Source organism: Gracilinanus agilis, chromosome 1, assembly GCF_016433145.1.
Source record: "Gracilinanus agilis isolate LMUSP501 chromosome 1, AgileGrace, whole genome shotgun sequence".
In the NCBI taxonomy this organism is placed as follows: domain Eukaryota; kingdom Metazoa; phylum Chordata; class Mammalia; order Didelphimorphia; family Didelphidae; genus Gracilinanus; species Gracilinanus agilis.
In genome coordinates this window covers 82648527-82662164 of record NC_058130.1, presented here as the reverse complement: position 1 = coordinate 82662164, position 13638 = coordinate 82648527, and the positions used below count along the sequence as shown (strand labels likewise).

Sequence of the window (13638 nt, the reverse complement as noted above, 5' to 3'; positions counted from 1 at the left end):
TATATATATATATATATATATATATAGTCAAGCAAAGCAAATTCCTGTGTTGTTCAATGTCCAAAAAGAAGTATCATTCTACATTATAAGATCCTCATCTAGCATGCCTTATCTTTGGTCATCTGGAATTCTGGTTTGTCATGCTTCAGAGTTCTCAAGAGCTTCAAAGTTCTTTTTAAATTTAATTTTGCTGTTATTGTATAACTTATTCTCCTTACTCTTTATCAATTCATAGAGTTCTTTTGTGTTTCTCTGAAGTAGTTCTTGCTATTCAATCACTTTCAGTTATGTCTGACTTCATAACCTCAATTGGGATTTTTTGGCAAAGATACTGAAGATGATTTGCCATTTCCTTCTCCATTTCATTTTATAAATGAGGACACTGAGGCAAACAGGTTTAAGTGCCTTGCCCAAGGGGAAACAGTTAGTGTCTGAGCCCAGATTTGAATTCAGGAAGAAGTCTTCCTGATTTCAATCCTGACTCTTTATCCACTGTGCCACTTAGTGGCAACAACAACAGCAACAATAATATTTATACTCTTCTGCCTACTTTATTGCTTTTTAGTCTGGTACCTTTTTTTGTTTGGTCCACAAACTAAGAATAGTTATAACCTATAAAGGACTGACATGATCTATATCCTGTTGTTTGCTGAAGTCTCCTCTATACCATCAGGCTTAATAATTATCATAGGCAGATATATATGATCTTAGTTTCCTGAATATAATTCTACACAGTCATTGTTACTCTTTATTTCAAAGAGTGCTAATGGCATCATGGAGTAATATCTTAATTACTGCAGATTAAGTGAGTCATAGTTGTTCATAGTTACCAGCCTCACTTTCTCTTTCAGAGTCATTGAAGTTCAGTAGCAAGAAAAAAGTCAGACTGACTGCTGATGGTCTGAGATGAAGTTGACTACTTTGGCATCTTTGGTATCCAATCAAGCTTTAAATGCTTCACAGTGTCTGTTTCAGCTGCCTTTGTAGTCTTTGGAAGTAATTGTTTTCCTTCTCTCATCTTACCCAGAGAAATCTTCACATGCTTGATGTTAGACTTCTCTACCTCAATTTCATTAATTGTCAGTTATCCTCAATCTGATTGAGCCCACCTTCCCAAAGATGGTTTTACCAGGGTGGGACTGCTACATATGCTATAGCTTTTGAGGGAGACAAGTGAGAATAGGATGACAGGTATATGCCAAATGTGAATAAGCAACACTGAAAATAGCTTGGCAAACCCTTTAACCAGAGGTACTAGCCCACCCAGCATACCCTATATACCTCAACATAGCCATAATGACTCCTCCAAGGTGCCACAGGCTTTATGGAAGCATGTAACGGATGAAGAAGAATAGTGGTATGAATTCTGAGATAAAGCAGGAGTTAAAGACAAGAACTAGAGTCTTTGCATCAGAGCCACAAAATGGAAAATCAAAATCAGACTGCCTTACATTGATGATGAGAGTCACATTTACTGTACCTGATAGATCTTCAACACAGGGCAATACTATAAGTTCGAGGACTATAGATCCTGGGGAAGACAGAGGCTCCCCAGAGAAGGAAGCTAAATTGACTTGATGGTTTCAAGGTTTAGAGATGTTTAGCCTGTAGAAGATGATGAAGTTCAGGAGAGATTTGAGAGCTCGAAGGAATATTATGTTTCTACACGGAACAAGAAGTTAAACTAGCTTTGTTTGTCCCATAAAGTATATCTGGGAGTCATGGATGGAAGTTGTAAGGAAGACTGTTAAGGTTTAATGGAAAGCATGAAGACAATTTCTTGCAATTGTTGTCATCACCACTGTTGTTATTTTTCAGTCATGTCTTTGTGATCTCATTTATCTCATTTGGGGTTTTCTTGGCAAAGGTACTAGAATGGTTTGGCATTTCCTTCTCCAGCTCATTTTACATATTAGGAACAGAAGAAAACAGGGTTAAATCATTTGCCCAGGGTCACACTACTGCTAAGCATCTGAGTTCAAATTAGAACTCAGGAAAATGACTGATAATCTTCCTGACTTCAGGTCCAGTGCTCTATCTATTATACTACCTAGCTGACCTGTTAACATTATGCAGAAGTAGAAAAGACTTCCTCAGGATTTAGAGGGTTCCTCCTCTCCAGAGGCTAGATGCCCAACTGCAAGGTATATTTTAGATCCTATAACCCTGGTATTTTTGGTGTGAATATCACATTTTGTCTTTCATCTCAGGTAAATTAGTACCTCTATGAAATCTGGTATATATTATATATGTGTATATATATATATATATGTAAATATATGTAAACATATATATATATATATATAACATACATACATTTTAACAACTTGAGTTATATATATGGGCTATTACATATACATAGACAGATAGATATGTATATATATAAAAACACATTTTAATAACTTGAGTGCCTGCATGGGAACCGATGACCTTTTTGTTGTGGAGACTTAGATAGGAGCCACATTCTAATATTCTTGTGATGTGGGAATGAGGACATGAGCCAAATCGAATGATTTGTGAGAGATGCCCCCAGACTGAACCCAGTCCATGTAAACCCAGAGCTTTGGTTCAAGGTAATAGGTTATATAATTATCAAAGTATAATTACTGATTCAGATGAGAAGTAAGAAACATTCTCACACTGCCCAGGATAAAAGCTCATGTGGACATGGAATACTACCAGTTTCATCACATCAAAGATGGAAACAGATGTACCCAAGGTCACTGAAAAAAAAACCAAATTATAGTGTTCTGGTTTACCAGAAGAGAACTTGAAGCATATGTTAGATATCATTGATGACTCAGTCTATTCTAACAACTGACCATACAAACAGTAAACAAAATTATAAAACTTTAGCAAATAACATTCAATAACTTTCCAAATTAAAATAAAAATTATTAAAAATAATCAAATGGAGAAAGCTTTCAATCATCAAATGTATCTTAATGACAATTTTCTGATTCTGGAAAGAAAGTCAAAGTCACATAGTTGGAAGAAGCTTGAATTTAAAGTTAGGAAGCCTCCATTCAACTCCTGGTTCTCCACTTACTATCTCTCTGAAGTTGAGTGAGTAAGTTAAACTTTCTGAACTATTTTCATCATCTGAAACAATGAATAGTTAACTCATTTTTCTTAATAATTCTTATTTCCAAATTTTGGTAAAGTAGAAAATGGTACACAATCCTTTTCTTTTTTAATTTCCTTGAAAACTTGACAAATGTTTATTTTCTCACCCTCCCACTTCCCCTCAATTGAAAAAGAAAAAATCTTTATGACAAATATGTACATTAGAAAAAGTAATACTTTCATTTATAAAAAGCTATTATAAAATAATTGAAATCAGAAGGGAAACAACAAACTGGGAAAAATCTTTATAACAAAAAATTCTGACAGAGGTCTAATTACTCAAATATACAAGGAGCTAAATCAATTGTATAAAAAATCAAGCCATTCCCCAATTAATAAATGGGCAAGGGACATGAATAGGCAATTTTCAGATAAAGAAATCTAAAGTATCAATAAGCACATGAGAAAGTGTTCTAAATCTCTAATTAGAGAAATGCAGATCAAAACAACTCTGAGGTACCACCTCTAGCAGAATGGCTAAAATGATAGCAGGGGAGAATAATGAATGTTGGAGGGGATGTGGCAAAATTGGGACATTAATGCACTGATGGTGGAGTTGTGAACTGATCCAACCATTCTGGATGGCAATTTGGAACTATGCCCAAAGAGTGATAAAAGAATGCCTGCCCTTTGATCCAGCCATACCATCGCTGGGATTGTACCCCAAAGAGATCATAGATAAACAGACTTGCACAAAAACATTTATAGCTGCGCTCTTTGTGGTGGCAAAAAACTGGAAAGCAAGGGTATGCCCTTCAATTGGGGAATGGCTGAACAAATTGTGGTATATGTTGGTGATGGAATACTATTGTGCTCAAAAGAATAATAAACTGGAGGAATTCCATGTGAACTGGAAAGACCTCCAGGATTGATGCAGAGTGAAAGGAGCAGAGCCAGAAGAACATTGTACACAGAATCTGATATACTGTGGTAAAATCAAATGTAATGGATGTCTGTACTAGCGGTAATCCAATGACCCAAGACAATTCTGAGGGATTTATGGAAAGGAACACTACCCACATTCAGAGGAAGAACTACAGGTGTAGAAACACAGAAGAAAAACAACTGCTTGGACTCTTGGGTTGATGAGGGCATGTTTGGGGATGTAGACCTGAAAAGACCACACCCATGTAACTATCAATAATGTGTAAATAAGTCTTGACTGGCCACACATAATAAAACCAGTGGAAATGAGAATTGGCTACAGCGGAGGGGTGTGGGTGGTTGAGGGGGTGAAAGGGAAAGTAAAAACGTGACTTATGTAACCATGGAAAATTTTTCTAAAAATGAAAAATTATTACAGAGGCAAAAAAAATTAAAAAATAAAATAAAATAATTGAAAAGTGACTAAAACTAAATTTGAGCTATATTAATATTATATATAGTTGTGTTAATAATAATAAAATAGTTTTGCCTATCATTGAAACTTGCAGAAAAGCCAAGAAATAAGAGCATCTTTGTAAAAAAAATCTAAAATAATAATAGCACATATTTATGTGCAATGTAAAATTTGCAAATAATTTTACATATAATATTTTACCTTCTGAGGAAAGGCTATTATTATTTAATGCATGAGGAAACCGAGGCATTTAAGAATAAAATAATTTAGCTAGGGTTATTCAACAATTAACTGAGGAATAATTTGAATAAATAATAAAAATAAGTAAATAATAAATAATTTGAAAAATAAGCTTTTTACTGTAAGTCCTCCACAGCACAAAAACTACCATTCATATTATTTTTCTTTTTCACAATTCTTCTTTTAAGTAAGAATTATTATTTCTGCTTAAAAAAATAGGACACAGTGTCACAAAGTAGGGCTTTGTAGAGACTTTTGGACAACAAGAACACTATTTTGTTTTGTTTTTCTACTGTTTCACATGGCCTGAGTGGCTCTAACTCCTCTTAATTCTCATGGTAATGATCCTACATAATCAGTTTAGATTTCTGCTCTACCCAGGAAGTGGGAAAGGGACTTGGTGTAACCTTAATCATAATGTTGTTTATGAATGACAATGCCAACAGAGTAGGCAATAAATAAGCTCAGAGAAAACTAACAGAATCACAGAGCTAGAATGGAAGTTTGAACATATAATCTAAAAACCTCATTTTACAGATGAGAAGACTGAGGCCCTGAGAATTGGCAAGTTACCCAACGTCACACAACAAGTAAGTAGAAGGCTCAAGACTAAAACCCTAACCATTTAACTCAACATCCTGTATTCTTTCTACAGAATACCATTGATTCCTATTCAGAATCCCCATTATTAGTTGCCAAATTAATAATTATCTTTGAAATCTGTTTTGGTAGGAAATTTTTCATATTCATCCCATTCAACATAGAAAGCTTTCACTCTAAATAAAGTCAAATCAACTATCATGTATGGAAAAGAGCAGTAAGATGGACATTAACAGGCTGGAGATCAAATCTTGCCTCTCCTCATCACCATTACTTCAATGGCTGATGAATCAACTTACTTTTATGACCATCATTTGCCTTACTGACAAAATGAAATTATTGAACCTCAAAAGTATAAGATGATTGGTTGAAGGTTCTGCTAAAATTTTTTTTCTGAAGACTTGTCTCCCACTTTCTTGACATCTTTTTTCTTTTGTTCCCTGTCTTTAAGACTCTGAAAGACTGTTACATAGCAGAGTAATTATACTTGTTCTGGACTCAGGACAGAAATTAAATGAAGAAGTGGAAGTTCAGAGATAAACTACATTTATGTATCATGTAAAAATAAATTTCCTAATAAATGAAACAAACTATTAGGGAATAGACTGGCTCCTGAGACAGTATGTTTCCTTCTTAGAGATTCTTAAGTCAAAGCCAAAGAATGTATTTATAAGGGAATATTTTAGGAAAGATTATTGGTCAATATTAAATTGGATTAGATGTCAACTGATGGCCCATCCAATATGAAGATTCAATGATCCAGTGATCTCTAAAGTCTCTTTCAGCTTAAAATTTTCGTTTGTTAACTTTTTGGTTTTTTAAATTTCCAAAGACTTGAAGATACCTCACATTCTTTTCAACTACATTAAACAGTGCCACCAGACAAATCAGCCTTTCTTCAGTCATTTGGATTTATATTTAATGATAAGATTTGGAAGAACAGTGAAGCTAGAAGAGCATTAGGTGAAGGGTAGTCACTACAAAAATAAGAGCAACCTAAAAAAAAGCAGAGCAGGTTTTTGCAGTCTACTGATTTGCAATTAGAAAAGCAGATGGCCAAGAAAGCTCAGCCAAAGAAATTCACCTTCATCAAATGATTTTTGAATAAATTTCAGACAGCCTGACTTGTGGTTCCTTTGACTAACAGTCTTATTTATATCAACATATGAATAATAATAACCAATATTTACATGGTATATAAAAGTGCTTTACACATTTTATCCCATTTGATCCTCACAACCTAGCATGGCAGGCACTATGAGAATTATTATACTCATTTTACAAATTGAAGAATTTGAAATTCAAAAATCTAAAATGTTTTTCTTATTATCATTTAAATAGCAAGTATCAGAGGTAGAGTTTAGATCCTGGACTTCTTGACTTGGGTCTAGCATTATATGCACTATTCCAAGATTGCCTTTTCTTCATTGAGCTCATTTATGTTCTGTACCTTGAAACACAAAGGCAATATTTGCATGATTCGCATTAGATACTGAATATTTTGCTTTTCCCCAAATTCAACAGGGATGACAGTACAGGTTGTCCCCCAATCACAGGGATTTTGACTGTGAATAAAAGACCCAAATCAGATTTCCTTATGTTATTCAGACCTCAAATCCAATGTTTGCTTTCCCTAGTATTTTCTCAAATGCTCTCTCTTGTCATTTCTCAGATACAAAAACACCTAAAAGAGAAAGATTTCTTATTGTTATGGTCTGATTAGTTTCTAAGTAAGGCTAAGCAAAATCTCTTGCTTTAAAGTGTTTTCCCCCCTGGAACAAAAGCAAAACCCCTCCTTTTGTCCAGAGAATGGGATTCTGTGATTAGGCACTCAGTACTAAGAAGAAAATCTCTATTCTTAAATGTCTTTCCTTCTTCTCTACCTTTAATTTTAATTCCAATTGAGACCAAATGAGTAGATTTTAAAAATCTGAATTCTCCTTTATTTCTTTGTCTATTTGATCATGCACATTGTCATCATAAAAGACAACCATGAATCAACGAATACTAGAATAATACATTTGGAGCTCAAAGAGACCAGTGCTTAACACAATGTCTCCAGTACTTAGCATTCTGCCTAAAACTCAGCAGGTGCTTAATATATATTATTGACTTATTAAACCTTAGAGGATATCTTATCTGAGCACTGGAGATATTATGCGACTTGTCCAAAGTCATATGGGTTGCAGAGTTGAGATTCAAACTCAGGTCCTTTGTCTCCAAATTTAGTGTTCATTTTAGAGTACTATCCAATGAAATAAATTGAGTACCGGTACTTGGAAGTCAAGTAGTAACCAATGAGTTTTATTATTTCATTGTCAATTTGGATTGTGTCAGCAGCTTCTACCTGACTCCTGGATTCTTTCACCTATGAATTTTGTTGCATGGAGAATGATCTGACAAACCCGGAGCATAAAGTGTCAAAATTAAGATTACTTGCAATAAGGAAAATTTAGTCAGAGAGGGTAGACTCAATCTTCTCAATCTTTAGCCATGTTTGGAGAGGGAATGACCTATTTCCCAGAGTGTCTGGTTCAAGTCCTAGTAACACAGCCAATAACACTTCAATGCCAAACTCCTACTGGAAGGAAGGAGTAGAATGCACAGATGGAGTGGTATGAAAAGTGGACTTGATGAGTGAGGTAGTGCAATGGTAGGACTAGGAGGATGAGTGGCATAGGGCTGATGAAGGATCACTAAAAAGAGGAAACATAAAAACAGTATTAGTTACCCACAAATCTCTGGGACAATCCAGCCTTGTCCCCATTTTTCACCTTTTCCCATGTTAATATATAGCTATGACAACTTCAGGGGAACAAAAAAAACCCAACTTTTAAAAAGTACATTTAAATTACAAAATTGTAGAAGCAAAGATGGTATGTTAAGAAATTTGTGATAAGATGTTTTTGCACCTAAAATACTTATATCTTATTACAAGGAGGCAAGCTTCCTTACTCTTATACCTATTAAGCTCCTGTTTCTGTTACCTAGTTTAGTTAAGTTAGATCCTTTGAACTCACTGAAAAGAGTTAGTCATGTTACAGGGAGTCCATGCTATACTATCTCAAGTACATTAAAACCAGAAACCAAGAAATATGAAAATTTTCTTTTAATTTACTAGAAGACTTTTACTATTTTATTTTTTCCAGATTAAATTGAGACATAATTTAAATATTAATTTTCTGACATTTTGTGATCCATGTTCTCTCTCTTCCACCCATCCTTCTCCCTTCCTTGAGCCTGCAGATAATATGATATAGGCTTTACATGTGCTACCATGCAATACATATTTCCATGTTCATCTCATTGTGAAGAAAACACATTTCATGTAAGAGAAAAAATTATGCAGGAAATACAGTGAAGAATGGGAGATTTCAATCTGAATTCAGACTCCATCAATTCCTTCTATGGAAGTGGAGAGTCAACTTGGAGTTGTCTTGGATCCTTACATCGCGTATTTATTTTAATAATTTTTATGACTGCTAATTTTTTAATTCATTTCAACATATGATATGACTTTTTTGTTTGTTTCATCTATCCAGGACAAGGGAGGACATATAAATGAAGGTTATCTATTTCAAAATGAAGCAAATACTTGAAAAAATGTTTGAATGAATCCATACCAGTCCTAAAATTTTTCCTTGCAGTCTTACTATTCTTTTTTTTTTATTCAAAGATATTTTATTTCCAAATTACATATAATACTAATGATCAATATATGTTTTCTGAAATTATAAGATCCAACTTGTCTCTTTCCATTCTTTCATTCCCTCCTATTGGAGATGGTAAACAATTTGATCTGGTTTATACATGTATTTTCATGCAATACATGCTTCCATATTGGTCACTGTTGTAAGAGAATACTCATATAAAATGAAAGCTCCAAAATAAAACCATAAATAAACTAATGTAAAAGTTAATATGCTTTGATCTACATTCAGACTCCAACAGTTCTTTCTTTGGAGATGGATAGCATTCTTTGTTGTAAGTCATTCAAAATTCTCCCATATCATTGTATTGCTCAGAGTAGTTAGGTTTTTTACAGTTGAACATCATTCAAAATTGCTGTTATTTAATATGTGCAATGTTCTCCAGGCTCTGCTTATTTAAGTTTGTAAGTTCATGTAGACCTTTCCAGCTTTTTAAAAAATTATCCTGCTTATTATTTATTATAGCACAATACTATTCCTTCATCAACATACAAAATTTGTTCAGCCATTCCCCAGTTGATGGATATCTCCTCAATTTCCCATTCCTTGCCATTTGAGGAAGAGCTGCTATAAATATTTTCGTACAAGTATGTCCTTTACCCTTTTTTATATATTTTGGTATATAGATCTAGTAGTGGTATTCTATGATCAAAGGGTATGCACAATTTTACAGTTCTTTGGGCATGGTTTCAAACTGAAAGTCTTACAGTTATTAAGAGTGATACAAAGTTTGCCCATTAACAACTTTGATAAAAATTTAATTGCCAACATACAATTAAGGGTCTTAATCCTTCATAAAGGTCTGGTTCAATTATCTTGGATCAAAGATATATTGAAAAAATAATTCCTACATATGTTTCTAATTCAAATATTGTGGATATGTACCAAATTCTCAATATTCTTCCTTTAAAGGAAAATTCACTGGAATCTGAGGATAGAATTCTAATAGTGGAGAACTAATTCCTCTCTTCCTAAAGACTTATATCTTAGATAATTTTCTGAATCTGAGTTTTTCTCTGGATCACATAGTTGAAAACTAAGATTTGAACAAAGGGATGATAATCTCTAAATTCAGCAATCTATCTCCTATTCCACATCACATTTCCCTTTGAAAATTATTATCATGATAGTAAATAACATCTATGTAGAACTTAAAGCCTAAAAATGACTCCACATATTAACATATGTGGATGTTTGTAACATAATTATAGGAAAATGGATGCAATTAGATCTTACTCCAATGTTATATCAAGGAGGCAATTTTGGTTTCTCAAAGGCTTAGTTAACAAAGCCTGAACTTGAGCGTGTTTGGCAAAAGTAAATAATTTTTAGTGATTGGCCCAGTCTATAGCTACCATCCATGGACCAATCTATTTAAATTTAGAGATGCTAGTCAGCATTTAAGTGGATGCAATGAATAAAACTCTGACTTGGAGTCAGGAAGATCAGAGTTCAAATTCTGCTTGAGGCATTTACTACTTGTGTGACACTGGTCAAGTTATTTAAGCTCTTTCAGGCTAAGCTTTCTCATTTATAAAATGGGGATAATCATAGCAACTACTGCATAGTTGAGAGAGTCAAATGAGATAAAAGGTAAAGTGCTTTGGTAATTATTCTTCCAATATAAAATACATAAATAAATACAATAAAAACCAGAATCCACAGAATATGGAATTTTCTTTTAAATACCTCAAAAGCTTTAGATTTTTCTATCTTTTTGAAGACTATCGACTATTATAAACACTACTACCACCAAAGAGCCTAACACCAGATAAGATTTTTTTAAAGCTGTTGTATAGTGTATATTGCTATAATAAGATTTCAATACACTTTGTGGGTATTTGAAATTTTATAAGATAAAATTTCTTCATATAATCTTAAAATATGTAAGCTAACACTTTAGAAATATTTATAACTACATGCTCAGTTCTCCATTGGTAATTTGTATCATAAATATTATTTGGCTGAATTAATAAGATAAATTAAAGAAAAAAATGAAGATTTTCATGATGATTATGAAAAAGTGTGAAAATCAAACATAACAGCTTATATCTCCCTCCTCCAAGCCACCTCAGAATATTGTACAGAAACTAAAAAGATAAAACTTGATCTTGTCATTTAACTATAGACTCCTAGATAAAGTGTTAACAAAATATGACACAAATAATTTTGAGGCAATAAATGACATGCAAAGGATAATGTAAGGTTACTGACAGACACTAGTATAAGCAATCAAAAGCAAAAGTTGAAAAGGAATAATGAAATCAAGTCCCCAGACTTTTCTTTTACCCTTAGGAGTACAAGGTAACATTGATCATTTTCATCAAATTGAGTTTTAAAAAGTCAGTTTAAGAAATATTTCATGATATTTGCTAAACGTGATTTATTATGAGATCAAGTCATATGGTCTTTATATAATTAAGGCCAAGACAGTGACATTTCAAAATAAATCAGCATATTTAACATGTTATAGCTTTTTCTTCCATCTTCTTAAAAAAATAAAAATTAAACATTTTGAATGATGACCTGGAAGTGACTTGGAAAATGTTTTGTCCTATGTTAAAATTGCTTGAATCAATGGTCATGTTGCCTGCCTTTTTAACAATTAACATCTAGAAAAATATACTTGCTTACTGATTGGAATTTTTAGAACCTTACATTGTCCTTCCTGACTTCTTCCAATTTCCTGAAATCTCTTTATAATGGGGATAAAGTCTTTCAATATGTAATTTTAGGAGTGGAATAGAATGAAAATTCTCCTTGAAGAATGGTATCTATCTTAATACATTGACTTGAAATTAAAGTATTTACCATTTTAATACCCTTTCATTCCTCTTAGCACACAGTCATTTTTATAAGAAAAAATACTATTTTCCAAGGATCACTTTCATTTTCATTCTTTCTGATTATACAGTGAAAGTTCATATTTTAAAGGAACTTAATATAGGTTCAATAATTTGAGGAATATTTTGTGGGGACATGAGGAGACTAATTTCCTGGGTCCCTAAGAATCCTACTTTGTAAACCATTCTTTTCTACTAACTCTAAATGTTCTCACTAGTAAGGAAAAACCTGACAACTAATTCAAACTCAGTCAGAGTATAAAAACACTTCCTAATTCAATATAGCCATATAATTCAATGTTTATTAACTAGTCAATATGACCTTGTCTGTATTCTTGGCTCTCCATCTGAACTCTATATTTTTGTTTTTGATCCATTGTTTGTTGTTTGAAAACTGATAATGATAGATTAAGAAAGTGAATTCTAGACTTTGAGGATGATTCATAGAATTGCATGTAAATGAGAGAGGAATTTTAAAATTCTGGGAGCACCTAGAAGTTGAAATTTTGAAAACAACATAAAATTAATGGGGATATGTTAAAGTTGGATGCAAAAATTTGCATCTATTTTAGCTGGCTAAATTGATAGATTACATGAAGAAATCAAGAGGAGAAACTTGCTATTTCTCATAATTGAGGATTTAATATTTAACTGATTGATTGAATTGAGAAATGGGAATGATTATCATCCTTCCAAAATACCATATTTTGTTCTTCATTCCTATAGTTGTATAAAACCCATTGACAACCTGGATCATGTTCAATGACAAAAAAAAAAAAAAGAAAAAGAAAAGAGAGAGAGAAAAGCAAGTGACTTGAAAATGGGCCACTGGACAAACTATTAAGGGATCTGGGACTATCTATCCTACATGACATTTAGGATGAGGATATTTTAACTTTTAAGCATTTTAAGGTTTATAGTGAAGAAAAGGGATCATACGTGTGTCTTACTAAAGAAAACAAAAATAAGAAATGAGGAGAACTTTTAGACAGAATAGAATTTTGTTCACTAAAAGAGAACAACTTCTTGATTTAGAATTATCCGGAAATGATGCATATTAGTTGGAGTGGGAGAATGGCCAACAGATAAATTAATATTATAGAATATACTGAATTGTAATAAATTACCAATGTAATAATTTAAACTTGCCCAGAAATGCATTTGTGAACAGAAGCAAAATGATCATAAGCAGGAATAAAAATACAGACACAATGACAATAACAATGCATACAAAAATAACAAAAAAAAATCAAAATTAGATGTATGCAATAATTAATAAAGGTAGGCCCAGAAAGAGAAATATTAGAATCCACTACTCTCCTTTCTGTGATTAGGTAGAGAACTATGGACATTGAGCACTATATATGGCATGAGATTTAAAAACGTAAGTCACTTGGCAGCAGTGGGATTTGAACCCACGCCCCCAAAGAGACTGGAGCCTTAATCCAGCGCCTGAGACCACTTGGCCACGCTACCAAATCTTATGGCATGAGATTTAAATGATTCATTGCCAAGTTTTACTGAAATGCTTTTCACCTTTTTTGTTGTTCCTTATTATAAGGTAAGGCTCTCTGGATGGGAAATGGTAGAAATATCAATATAGTACTTTAAAAAAATAAATTATGGATAAATCTCTTGCTTTTATATTATCACTATTTTTCATTATCTCTTTCTCTCTTTCTCTCCCCTTCCTCTTACCTTTCCCAGAGTCATCCTTATGACAAACCAAAAAAAAAAGGAGGGGAAAGTGTTCACCAAAACTAAGCTATACATCAAAAAA

General features: G+C 33.0%; 1 non-coding gene across 1 annotated transcript; it reads right to left on the bottom strand.

Moving 5' to 3' along the window:
• Positions 1-13252: 13252 nt before the first annotated feature.
• TRNAL-AAG lies at positions 13253-13334 on the bottom strand. Its single transcript has one exon. It is a non-coding gene; the product is annotated as a tRNA-Leu (tRNA).
• Positions 13335-13638: the final 304 nt, after the last annotated feature.